Raw genomic sequence first — 13,067 nt, 5'->3', positions numbered from 1 at the left:
CTGATCCTTTTCGTTTTTTCTTTGTAGAAAATGTCATGAATTAAGTGTTGATGTTGGCGGGAAATGAAGCTGGTTTTGAAGCAAAAACAGAGAAAAACTCATGGTCTTGTGAATGAAGAAACTAACAGATTCAGCTGAAGGATTAGTTTGTGTTGATATATTCTGAATTCTCGTGGAATTGGCTGCATTATTGCATTGGAATTTCAGGTTCAAGCATGAATGTGACGACTTGCCGGCAACGATGAAGATGAATGAAAATGAAGAGGCTTCAGACAGAAATAATTCTAGGGTCAAATTATGGTCAACTGTTTGGCAGAAGTTGTATATTTCCATGTACCTCCAATTTTCTATTTTTTGTAATGGTGTTCAGTATAATTTGTAAATGAATGAATTTTGTGGAATGATGTAATGGTTTTTGTGAAGTGTAATGTGATAAACTCTCGGGCTTGCGATGACTCTTGAATTTTGTGATGGATATGGACACTTTGAAATGAACTTGGGCTTTTTTGTATGGACAATGTTTTGAAATATATTTGTGAATGACTTGGATCTTGTAATTGGGATGGGATTGAAATGTGAAATATGTAATAGATTTTGAATGGGAATGATATATGTATTTTCCATATTTTCAAATAAGATTTGAATGATCTTTTTTCCCCCATTTGTGGTGAATGAAATTAGAACTTCTTTCATTTAAAAACGAGCCATGCCATACGAGTCTAGGAACAACACTTCTTAAACTTGAAATGATTCATCAAGCTTCAAGTAGATTTAGTCCTTTTTTCTTTTTTTCTTCGATTAGAATGAAACCATTCGATTCTCTTAATGAACTCTATGGTATTCATAATAATTTTGCCAATATCCTTCATTGAGAAATCCAAGCAAACATTAATTGAACACATACGGCTTGTACCACAAATGAACACCACGAACCTTAATTTATGAAGGTAATGAGATCCTGGCCGAATAGCACTCAACAGAGGAGAGAAAAACCCAATTTCTTGTATTATAGGTAGCAATATAGAACTGTTACTCAACAAGACCCTTGATCATAATACCTTGGATACTTGTTTTGATGGATGCAATTATAAGGAAGTAAATTCTGATTCTTGATCCTTAATTCAATGATCCTTGATCCCGATGCCAATTATTGATTAATAATGCATGATGTGTTAAATGACCTAGTGGAGGTATGCAGATGAAATGCGAAGCTAAAGCCAGTTAGAAATTAAAGAGTAGGACAAATTTGGGGTATGACACCAACAAAGCTCAAGTACAAGATTGAAGGTCCTCTATGCTCCAACAACGAAGCTAAATATGAAGCACTGATTGCTGGACTTGAAGCTTTGTTAGAATTGGGGGCAACCAGAGTCGAAATTAAAGGAGACTCCGAACTAGTGATTAAGCAACTAACAAAGGAGTACAAATGCATCAAAGAAAACTTGATCATGTACTTTGTCATAGCAAATAGGCTGCTTAAAAAATTCGAATATATGGAGTTAAATCACGTTTCGAGGACCAAGAATCAGGAAGCAAATGATTTGGCACAGTTAGCCTCAGGATATAAGGTATCGAAAGAAAAATTAGAAGAACTGATCGAAGTTAGAGGAAAAGCAATGGCTACCAAACTTTCCCCAAGTGACCTGGAGAATTCACAATTAGGCTTTGCCAGCAAAGAAGAATTCGAAGTGTTAAATATAGACTCCTTAGCAGACACAGATTGGAGGAGTCCAATTGTGAACTATCTAAAAGATCCTTCGACAGACACGGATAGAAAGGTGAAATATAGAGCCTTGTCATATTTCCTGATGGGGAACAAATTGTTCAAGAAAACTCCTGAAGGGGTCTTGTTAAAATGCTTGGGTGAAGCAGAAGCATATTTGGCTCTCTCAAATGTACACAGTGGAGCATGTGGGGCACATCAAGCAGGGCACAAAATGAAATGGCTTTTGTTTAGATATGGAATGTATTGGCCTTCTATGTTAAAAGATTTCATAGAATTCGCAAAAGGGTGTCAAGAATGTCAAGAACATGCAGGTATTCAACACGCTCCAGCAAATGAGTTAAGTCCAATAATAAAACCATGGCCTTTCAGAGGTTGGGCACTAGACTTAATTGGAGAAATTCACCCTAAATCCTCTAAGGGTCAAAGATACATACTAGTAGGAATATACTACTTCACAAAATGGGTCGAAGCGATACCACTAGTGAATGTGGACCAAGAGGCTGCGATTGAGTTTATTCAAAAACACATCATATACAGATTTGGAATCCCAGAAAGTATAACCACAGATCAAGGATCAGTGTTCACTGGGCGGAAAATGCAAGACTTCGCCAAAGAAATGGGTTTCAAGTTGTTCACCTCTACACCTTACTATGCTCAGGCAAATGGACAAGTCGAAGCAACAAACAAAATAATAATCGGTCTCATAAAGAAACATGTGGGAAAAAAGCCTAAGATTTGGCACAAAACCTTAGACCAAGCGCTTTGGGCTTGTCGAACATATCCAAAAGAAGCTACAAACACTACGCCTTTCCAATTGACATTTGGACATGACGCAGTACTCCCAGTTGAGATATATTTGCAGTCAGTTCGGATACAAAGACAGACAGAAATTCCTCCTAACATGTATTGGGAGTTGATGATGAATGAATTAGTAGATTTGGACGAAGATAGACTTCGAGCATTGGAGATGATAAAAAGACAAAAAGAAAGAGTGTCCAGAGCATACAACAAAAAGGTGAAAGGTAAAACGTTTATCAATAATGACTTAGTTTGGAAAGTTATTTTACCTATAGATCGAAAGAATCAAGCACTTGGTAAATGGTCCCCACACTGGGAGGGACCCTTTCGAATCTTGAAAGTATTTTCGAATAACGCTTACGAGATAGAAGAGTTAGCAGAAGATCGCAGGATCCTAAGAGTAAACGGGAAGTATCTGAAGAGATACAAACCAAGCATGCATGAAGTAAAGATTACAAAAACGTAGATATTAAGGTATACTACGTAAGCCGAAATGGTTAAACTAACACCAAAATGGCTTTGTGTGTTCACACAAACATGTATAGCGAATAAAAGGAGAAGGCAAAGAAACTTCAAAACATCTTTCATTAATATTAAGAGAAGAGTACATTCGTAACAGGAGGTTTGGTTTCCAAAACATGGAAGGTTACAAAAAACTAAAGCAAATAAAAACCTAAACTAAACCACCTCCTAGTTGATTCTTTGGTCTAAGCCTTCTAGAGGCAACAGGGGCAAGCTCTCTGCCTCGAACATGTTCATGGATCCGGAGTTGTGCATCCTTCTCACTATTCCCTTTTTAAGGAATATGTAAGACAAGAGCCTTCCATATGGAAGACAGGTCACAACCCCTTGACGGGCAGCAGCCATAGAAACGGCTTCGACAAGCCCTTTGAAAATCATTAAGGGGAAGTTGATTTTCTTCCCACGAAGGGCACAGAGGATAAACTCCAAGTCCTCCACCATGATGCTGTTTTGGTCATGGTTTCGTGGTTGAAAGTTACCTGGAGCAGTTGATGCCAAACCCTGATGACTTTGGCGCTGTAAGGATCGTTGTCCATGAGAGTCCTCAAAAGAAGGTGAGTCGTCATGTTGAAGCTGTTATCATCAAAGGTTTCACCAGAGTTGTTACATCTCATCAAGTTAGAGATGGTGGAAGGAGTGATTCTGATTTGGGCATGTCGAACCTCAGAAACTATAGTAGTTCTGCCCTCTGGATCTATGCGTAGAGACGCAAACATCCAGAAATCTGCCAGCATGTTGGGATAAACAGGTCCCTCCAAGATTTCATAATAGAAATCGAGTTCTTGATTGGCAAAGAGAGCACTGATGCTGATGAAGTTTTCATCAAACTCTTCTTCAGAGAGTTTGAACTCCTTTTTTATGCAAGCTCTAATGTTGTTGTAAGTAAGAGGTTGCGCCATGTGAAGAAGGAAAGGTTGAAAAGGTTGTTCTTTTTAAGACTCTGTGTTTTTTGAGAAAACGGAGGAAGAGAAACAAAGTTCTGAGCAAAAGGTTTCAAGCAAGTGTGAAAGAAGAAGTGTGAGGTTAATCCTTTATATAGACCTGGGGCAATAGAGGAACGGTTTAATTTTAATGATTGATTAGACTATGTTTGGTATTCCAAAGAGGAGTTATGGCTTCCGCCATTTCCCGCCCTGGGAAGTTGAAATGTAATCATGAGAAACTGGTGCACGCACGTCTTAAAAGAGACGTTTTGGAGGAAGTGACGTCATCACTTAAATGATGGTTACGACTAAGGGAGTGGAAATGTCAAGTCTAGACTAAAAGGAGTGCGAAGGATAGTCAGGTCACGTGCTTGCATTTATTAAGATTACTGTGACAATTAAATATATTTTGGCAAGATTTGAAGAATTGCTAAAGTGTTACACATGATCATTGCAAAATGGAATAGAATATGTAAACTGGCAAACGAAAGGTCTACATAGATATATTCCTGGTGGAATTCGATTACAAGATAAATCAATGAAAATAACAGAAAAGTTATTACAAGATTCGAAAGGACTAATTAAAATCTCTAGGAAGAGTGTCTTTTATCTTTGAATACTGAATCTCCCAGGAAGACATGCGAAGTTCAATCAAGGCCCGTTGTTTCTTCAGTTCGTCAATTTCGGGAACTAGTTTTTGTGCAGCTTCGAAATGCTGGATTCCTAAACGCGCAACTTCAGTCAATTCCTGCTCACTGGACTGTTGAATTGTTGCCTTACGAGATTCAGCCTCTTTTATCTTTTCTTCAAGCTGGACAATTTCCTGTTTCCAGGATTGGATATTCCGCTCACATTCATCATACTCTTTTTGTTTCTCTGAGCGTTTAAGCTTGAGAGCATCACCTTTCTTCGACGCATCAGTAGCGGCTTTCCAAGATGAATTATGAGAAGCCACCTTCGTAGTAAGTTGTTCCTCAACATTGCGACGTCGAAGAATGTTTGATTGAAGTTGTTCGATCAGAGAACCCAGCAAAACAATCACCTCTGAGACTTCTTTCGAAACCAGAAGTAGATCCACCTTTTTCAGAAGTTGATTCAAGCCATGACTTTTGGTAGGGTCCTTGCTAAGAATTTCGACTAGGTTGGTTTCGAAGAACTTTTCCTTTATCTGATGAAGAAGTACAGAAGTATCCTCTTTGTCACCAGATTTTGGCTGAACAGCTGGAGAAGTTTCGAGCTCAGAAGGCGAAATGTTATCAGTATCCATCATAGCCTTGAGGAAGCTGAGAGGATCAGTTTGTTTAAGCTGCTCCAGTTCTGAAGGAGTGGGCTTTGCTGGGGCAGGCGTCGAAGTAGTTTCAGGAGAAACTATGGTCCCAAAAGGTGTAGTTTCATGAGGAACTACTGTGGCTAGCTTGGAGGTTTCTTCCATAACATCTTGTTCAGATAAAGAATCCTCACTACCAGTTGGATGACCAGCTGCATTGTGGCTACCTGAACATTGTTGATCTGCTTTTTCGCTCTTGTGAGTAGGTGGAGAATCATCAGTTGAATGGCTTTCTTCAACTGGCATATTAGGAATGATGGTCGCTAAAGGCTGAGCATCTTCGACAATTGGTGAAAGCACGTGAGATTTGTCTGCATTAAGTAATTAGAACACATTATGATGGGAAGATTGCAAGAAATCTGTTTGTCATAAGAAGAAAAAAACGTACACTTACCTTGGAGACTATCAAGGTCGATGGTAAGGTTGAAGGCTTTGAGATCAGAAGTGGCTGTGCCAGCATCATCCTACAACCATAAGGTAAAATGTTAACTTAATTGTTTAAGTTAAAACTTATAGAGATGATTATGTTGTGAAATCCAAATACCTTGGTTGGAATGTTATCTGGACTCGAGTTGTGGCTCTCCACAACAAGAACGTTACTACCACCTTTCAAAGGTGATTCTTCGGAAGATACCTTATCAGCCGGTGAAGGAATCTTCGAAGAACCAGACCCCTTTTCTTTGCCGAAGGAGTGACAGTCTTCTGTCTTTTCTTGTGTCCTTGCCTGGTGCGAGGAGGAGATTTGTCTTCATCATCTGAAACAACGGTTTGAGGATCTTTTCGCTTCGAGTGCACCGGAGGTTTCGAAGTCTGAAGAATATGAATTGAGCAAAGTAAGTACTATCCACAGAAATATACCAATTGGAATATAAAATGCGTATATACTGTGGGTTTCTTGCCGGTCATGGTAGAATCACTCCTACTTGCCTTGTTGCTCTTCGAAACTCCAGAATCCTTTTGTACAGCGGCTTCTTTGATCTTTCTCTTTCGAGCTACGACTGTAGTTGAAACTGGAATCAGTATTTCAGCCAAAAGAAAGAAAAGTTAGTCGAAAGTTGTCTAAACCCAAACCTTCAGGTATTGGAGTCAAGACACGAACATGTTCAAGATCTATATGGAGGTGTCCTTTGAAAGTATCCAGGGTATGCTTAGTCGGGACCACTCGTTCAGCGCGTTTTTTAGTGCTTTCTTGAAGAATTTTAAAAGCGTTCCCACACACGAACCAGTCTGGGAAAGGAGGGCTTAAAGCCACACCAAAATCAGCACTTGGCAGTGGAGGGAATTTTGGAGGATTAAGTTTGAAAGCCACTTCATAATGTAGTTCTGGTCGAACAAACGAGGGCAGTTTCAACTTATCCAGTTTAGCAGAAAACTTTTCGCGCAAAATGATTGCAGCTTCACGAACGGTCCGACTAAGATCATCAGGCCTGTAAATGGTTTCAAAGAATTTTTGAAAGGCTTGTATTTCTTTAATATGAGTCGAAGTACCTTTGTGAAATTTTTCCTGCTCGCGAGTAAGGCTCTCAGCATCGAAGATTTGCATGGTGTAGTAATCTGTCCACCATTGTTGGAAATCTGGAGTAGAATAAAAGGCAGGTTCGAAAGGAATAGGAGAGAGATTGGTAACACCAGTGTATCTGGCGATTTTTGATTCACACTCATCTTCAGTTAGATACAAAGTGTGTAGACACATATGGTTCCTTTTCTCATACAGACATTTGGGTTTTACTTGAACCAATCCAAATTGCCTGGATACCAGATTTGGTTGGTAGCAGAGGAGAACACATTGGCTTTTGGAGGGGCGAAGACGGTGATAGAATAACCTTGGGGTAAGAAAAGATTCCCAAATAATTACAGATTCAGTCTGTTGATCTGGGGACGTCGCTGGAAACCTTCGAGTGAACCATTCAGGACCCATTGTCCTTTGTACGAATGGAGCCATTGAAGGGCTAAATTGATCACACTGAGCAAACATCATGACTTATGCTAAAAAGTGTTCACGAAGCTTCCTAGTATCTTCTTTAGGAGTTAGCGAAGCCAACCTGGTTCCTTCTACAGCTCAATTTTTGATGTCTGGATCTTCTTCGTTGACAGTACCTCGAAATGGGAGGTGAGCTTCGAAAGTAGCATTAAGCCACAGTTGCAAAAACCAGAAAGGACCAGCAAAAAGCAGAGATCCTGATTCATAATTCTCAACAAGGTCTGTTGCTTCACCTAGGTTCTCATAGAGAAACCCTAGAATTAACTAGCTTAGGTTCAGTTGTGTTCCAGCGTGTAGTTGATTGGCCATACAAAGATACCTCTTTGCTACCTGTATGGACCTAGAGCAGAAAACGCACCTCGAAAGCCATAAGGCTAAGAAAGCAATATGCTCTTCGTCTGAGACTACCTCATTGTTTTCGTCATGATATTGTTGAATAAACGCAGTATAAGTAACTGTTACTTCGCTAAAGTTAATGGTATTGGTATCCATGACATTAGGGTCAAAGGTCTCTCCGGTTGGTCGAAGCCCCGTGATAGCAGCTATGTCGAAAAGAGTGGGGGTGACCATTCCACACGGAAGATGAAAAGTGTTGTGGGAAGCGTCCCAGAAATGAACTGATGCTACTAACATGGTTTGGTTGTATTCTAAACCAGTTTTGGACAGTTGGATTAAATCATAAATGCCCAGTTGTTTCCAGAAAGAAGCCTTGTGTTTCTCTACTCTTGTTAGCCAGGCATAATACAGTTCAGGGTCTTTTGCTAAAGGAATTGACCTAAAAACTCTCAAAAAATTGGTTATATAGTTTAACCTAATTTTCTCTAGGGCTGAAGGGGGTACGATCTAAGTGTCTTCTGCACTATTAGGATCTGCTAAGATAGGACGGCCATCTTCATCTATTTTGTTCTTACTAACTAAAGGCCTAGTTTTATAATAAGCATGAAAGAATTTATTCAGAGAAGAGTTAGTTTCTCCTGGTAAAGGACCCATGAAGGCATGAGTTTTTCCAGAAAGTTCAAAAGGAATGATTACCTGAGAAGCGTAAATGGCGCGCACTTCCGCAGAATTTGGGTTTGGTATGTACTCTTGATCCCCCATCTGTGTGGATTTTTGAAGTTTCGAAGCTGGTTGAAGAACGTTTGAGGAGGACGCCATGAATGAGTTTGATTCTTGGGAATGGGTTTGAATATAACCAGGAATGTTCTTTTCTGTAGAGGAATAAGGAAATGGAGGTGAAAGTTATATGAAGGTGAGAGTTCAGGTATTTAAAGATTTAAACGGAAACCCTTTTAAATCTTTTGGGTAAAAGCCAAAAGACACGCGGCAGGCGTTGATTTCATCCAACGGCGGTCAAATAGTTATTAGCTTTACTCCTAGTATATAGGAGTAATGATCAGGAAGTAAGACCAGAACATGGGAATGTAAGTTATGAGTAGACATCTTTGAAAATGACAAGACGTTTTGGAAACAGAGTCATAAATGATTATGACGTCAGTCAATGATCTTGGAACTCTAAAATGAAATCTTGTTACAGCAAGAAACGCCTATTTCTCTTGTTTTTCGAAATAGGCATTTATTGGGGGCAATTTGTTAGCTGAAGATTTCGTTTGGGAAGAAATGTCCTTCGAAGGTCTGAAATTCGAAGGAGGTGGTTACTGATAACCATCTTTGAAGATAAAGAATGGCTACTGATGGCCATGCTTCGAGAATGATGTTTAAGTTGAAACAAGATAGTGAGCACCGAAGCTAAATTCGAGAAGAATGATCTTTGGGACTTAGACGTTTTTGCGAAATATGCAAAGTACTGAAGCTTAGCGTGTTTTCGTGGCATTCTCGATTATAATTATGTTGCCACGCGTCGAAGGAGGATTCAGGCGGGATAATTTGAATTTCGAAACAGTTTATGTAACCGCACGAAGACAGATGGAATCCCTGGATTTTCTGTGGGCAACGTGGCATTAGATTAGTGTAGGACCGTTAGGGTCGAAACTAGTATAAATAAGGATCTTAATGTTAGGATTCCGTGTGTTCATTTTGTACAAATCACTCACATATTGCTCAAGTATCAAGTGTTAAGAGAAAGAGTTCGCTGAGAAATGTACGTATGACACCAACACCAATTTAAATACATGTGTATTTTCCTTTATTCAAGTATCTTTCGATATTACTGCGTTTCGCTTACTTTCTGTCATTTACATTCCTGCACTCTTTATTTTCATGTCATTTATCTTCGAAGCATTTAACTTTTCTACACTTTAAGATTCTTGCACTTTTACAGTTTTGTCTTATGTTTTATCTTTAACTTACCTTTCGCTGATGTTATATTTACGTGTATAACAAGGTGATTGCTAATCTTTATTTGTTTGATTAAGTATTTCTTGTTTCGAGATACACCAATCATAGACATAATTCGAACTATCATGAATAACAACCTATTTGACTATGTCCTAGGATCAATCTAGTCGATCCTGCGAGTAACTAAATCATATTTATTATAGTTTGGAAGACTAGCGGTTGTTTACCGGAAATCACCGTAAACAATAGCATCATATACTTGTGCTTCATTCACAACCATGGAGATACGTTGTAAATTAAGAGAGGAACATGCCATAACGTATGGTTAGTACTCAAACTACCAAACGGGTTCATTCCGTCGGTGGCAAGTCCAAGCCTAAGGTTCCTCGATTCAAGGGCAAAATTGGAAACAAGGAATCAAATTTCTTTCATTGCAATGAATCAGCTACATGGCGAATTTTTCCATCACACACTATTTTTTATGGTATTAACATTAGCGAAAAATCTCTTAAACCTTACAATTATCGATAGGTACCATATTACCTAGGCAGGAACACCCTTACTGGTTGCTCCATCATTGTCAGCACTCAGCAACACCATTGTCCTTTTGCTTGTAGCACAACAACCCACACCTCGGGCACTTCTTCAAGTTTTCAAACTCTTTCCTATATAAGATGCAATCATTACAACAAGTGTTTATTTTGACATAGTCCAAACCCATTGGGCACAATATCTGCATGGCCTTATAAGTACGGTTCGACAATGCGTTACCTTCGGGAAATATTTCTTTCAACAATTCAAGCAATGCAGTGAAACTTTTATCCGTTCATCCATATTTTGCCTTAAGATCAAATAGTCTTAATACAACTGACAATCTTGTAAAAGATTTATATCCCGGGTATAACGAATCTTCCATGTCTCTTCGCAAAGTTTCTACCATATTAGCTTTCTTGAAAGAATATACTCCAATAACATGAATGATGTCTTCTAGATTATCAGTCATAAATTCACCATCTTTATCTTCAACTGTATGTGACAGAGGTCTCTTTTTTGTCTCTTCACCATGTCATACCCATTTCGTGTAATTTTGAATAATTCCATCACAACCACAATGATTGAATATAACATCCCTTGGATGTTTTTTCGTATTATAACATTTCATACAAGGACATCGAAAAATTCCATTAATGTCAAGAAGGTTTTTTTCTGCAAAATCAAGAAATTGTAACACTCTACTCACATACTCTTTACTTAATCTATTGGCTTTCATCCAACTACGATCCATAAAATAAAGATTTTCAACAACAACAACAGTAATGGAGAACAACAACAACAAGAACAACACGAACAACAATAATGGAGAACAACAACAAAAACAACAACAACAAAAACAACAACAACAACAACAACAACAACAGTAATGGGGAGCAACAACAACATTAATGGAGAACAAAAAGAAGAAGAAAAACAGTAATGGAGAACAAGAACAACAAGAACAAAAAAAACAACAGTAATGGAGAATAACCACGCAACAAAAACAACAGTAATGGAGAACAACAACAACAACAACAACAACAAGAACAATAATAACACACCGCGGAGAAGAGTTTTTAGATTAATGGTGAGAGACTTTTCTCGTTAGCTAGAGAAGTCGTGTTCTTTCATTAGGGCTCCTTGGAGAAAAGTGTTCTTTTGTTGGCTGGAGAAGTAGTATTTTTTTGTCAGGGCTCGAAAATTGAATTAGGTAGACACTGAGGGAATAAAAAATATAAAGAGCATTTATCGCGGTTAATCTAAAACACCGAGGTAACATAGCCGACGTAAAATCTATAAAAAATAAAGGCATCTTGTTGGTTGCAAAAAGAATAAAAAAATTAGGGAGTTTTTATCTCGGTTTTACATAAAACCGAGGTAACATATTTGTCGTAAAATATAAAAAAAAATAAAGGTGCCTTTTTGGTTCCATATAAAACATTAAATAGCAGGAGATGGGAAACAAACCTTAAACCCTAAGCATATATTTATGTCAATTTTATTTAAATCCAATGTAACAGATTTATTATATTTTTTAAAAATAAAACAACACGCTCATATGTACCCGCGATTTTTTATTGTACGTGATGAAAGCTCTGTCATAAAAAAACATTATTTATTGTAGTGATTAAGCATATCCACTTAAATGCCGGAGATTTGAAGATAAATATCTAGAGGTTGGATGAGCAGCAGGCGCCAAGCTACTCAAAAGGGATTGATCGTTTGAAAAGACATTTTACTTATTTTGACAGAGTCTTACTGAGTTACAATACATAAATCCTCGAGTCAGTGTTTACATATAATCATCACATTTCTATTAGCTTGATATTTGATTATCCCATTATAGGTTGGTGAACCGTGATGGGAAAGGTATATTATATTATATTGCGAATTTGCATATGAGATTAAATAGATGGCTTCAATGTGATGTCCTGAGGTATTTAGTCGGTACTCATTCCTGAGAGATGAGTGTGAGATACCATGACAGACTTTTCAAGTAGACCTTGACTTGGATAGAAGGGTATAGAAAGACTCGGTGTTTAAATCAGGAATCCACTTAGATTAGTATTTTATCCCACGTTGTTGCATTATTTTTCAAGTGAGCAAGTTTTCAGTTTAGACTTGTAGTTGTGGACTTGACATTTAGGACTCGATAGAGCTGTCATACACCAATTTTGTTCGGATCTTTTACCCCTATATAGTTTTTGATTCCATTTTATTTCGAATAAATGAATTGACACAATTGGTAAAGACTTGAGTTTAATAACATATAGGTTCCTGAGTATGAATCCTACTTTTCCCACTTTTAGCTTTTTTTCCCTTTTATTTTTTTAACTTCATTTTCAAATTTATTTTATGCAGAAAATCACAAAAATATTTTATTTAATTTTAATTTTTGTTTTTTATTAATTTATCATTTTATGCATCTTTTAATCAAAAATCCCAAAAATAACATTTTAAATTTAATTTGTTAATTTTAGCACTTTTGTATTTTGGGCAACAAGTGAAGAATCTTAATTAAATATCAATCAATTATTAGATGTTGGTTTGGCCTGAGTGATTAATATTTAATTTTGTGCTTTATTTTTTCACCTAAAATTTTGTATAGAAAAGACTACGTTCACAATATACATATTCACTGCACACTAACACAGTATGTACGTACTAACAATTCACCAACAACACTAAATTTTCACCAAAACCTTTATTTCACGTTCTTTCACACATTACAATACCCAACTCTTGTACATATAAGTAGCGCCTTTCTTTACACTCCAAATTCCTCCCAAAAACCTCACACAGTACATATCTACAAACAAAAACCCTATTACAAAATTAAAAATCATCACGACGCACCACCCCATCTGTACATTTGTGGTATTTTTTTTAAAAAAATTATTCACTAATAATGGTTAGAGATTCGGGTTTAGATTGTGTGGGCTTTTGGGCTTTTGTTGCTAA

This window comes from Vicia villosa, unplaced genomic scaffold (assembly GCF_029867415.1).
Source record: "Vicia villosa cultivar HV-30 ecotype Madison, WI unplaced genomic scaffold, Vvil1.0 ctg.000863F_1_1, whole genome shotgun sequence".
NCBI lineage: Eukaryota > Viridiplantae > Streptophyta > Magnoliopsida > Fabales > Fabaceae > Vicia > Vicia villosa.
This window is presented reverse-complemented; position numbering follows the sequence as displayed.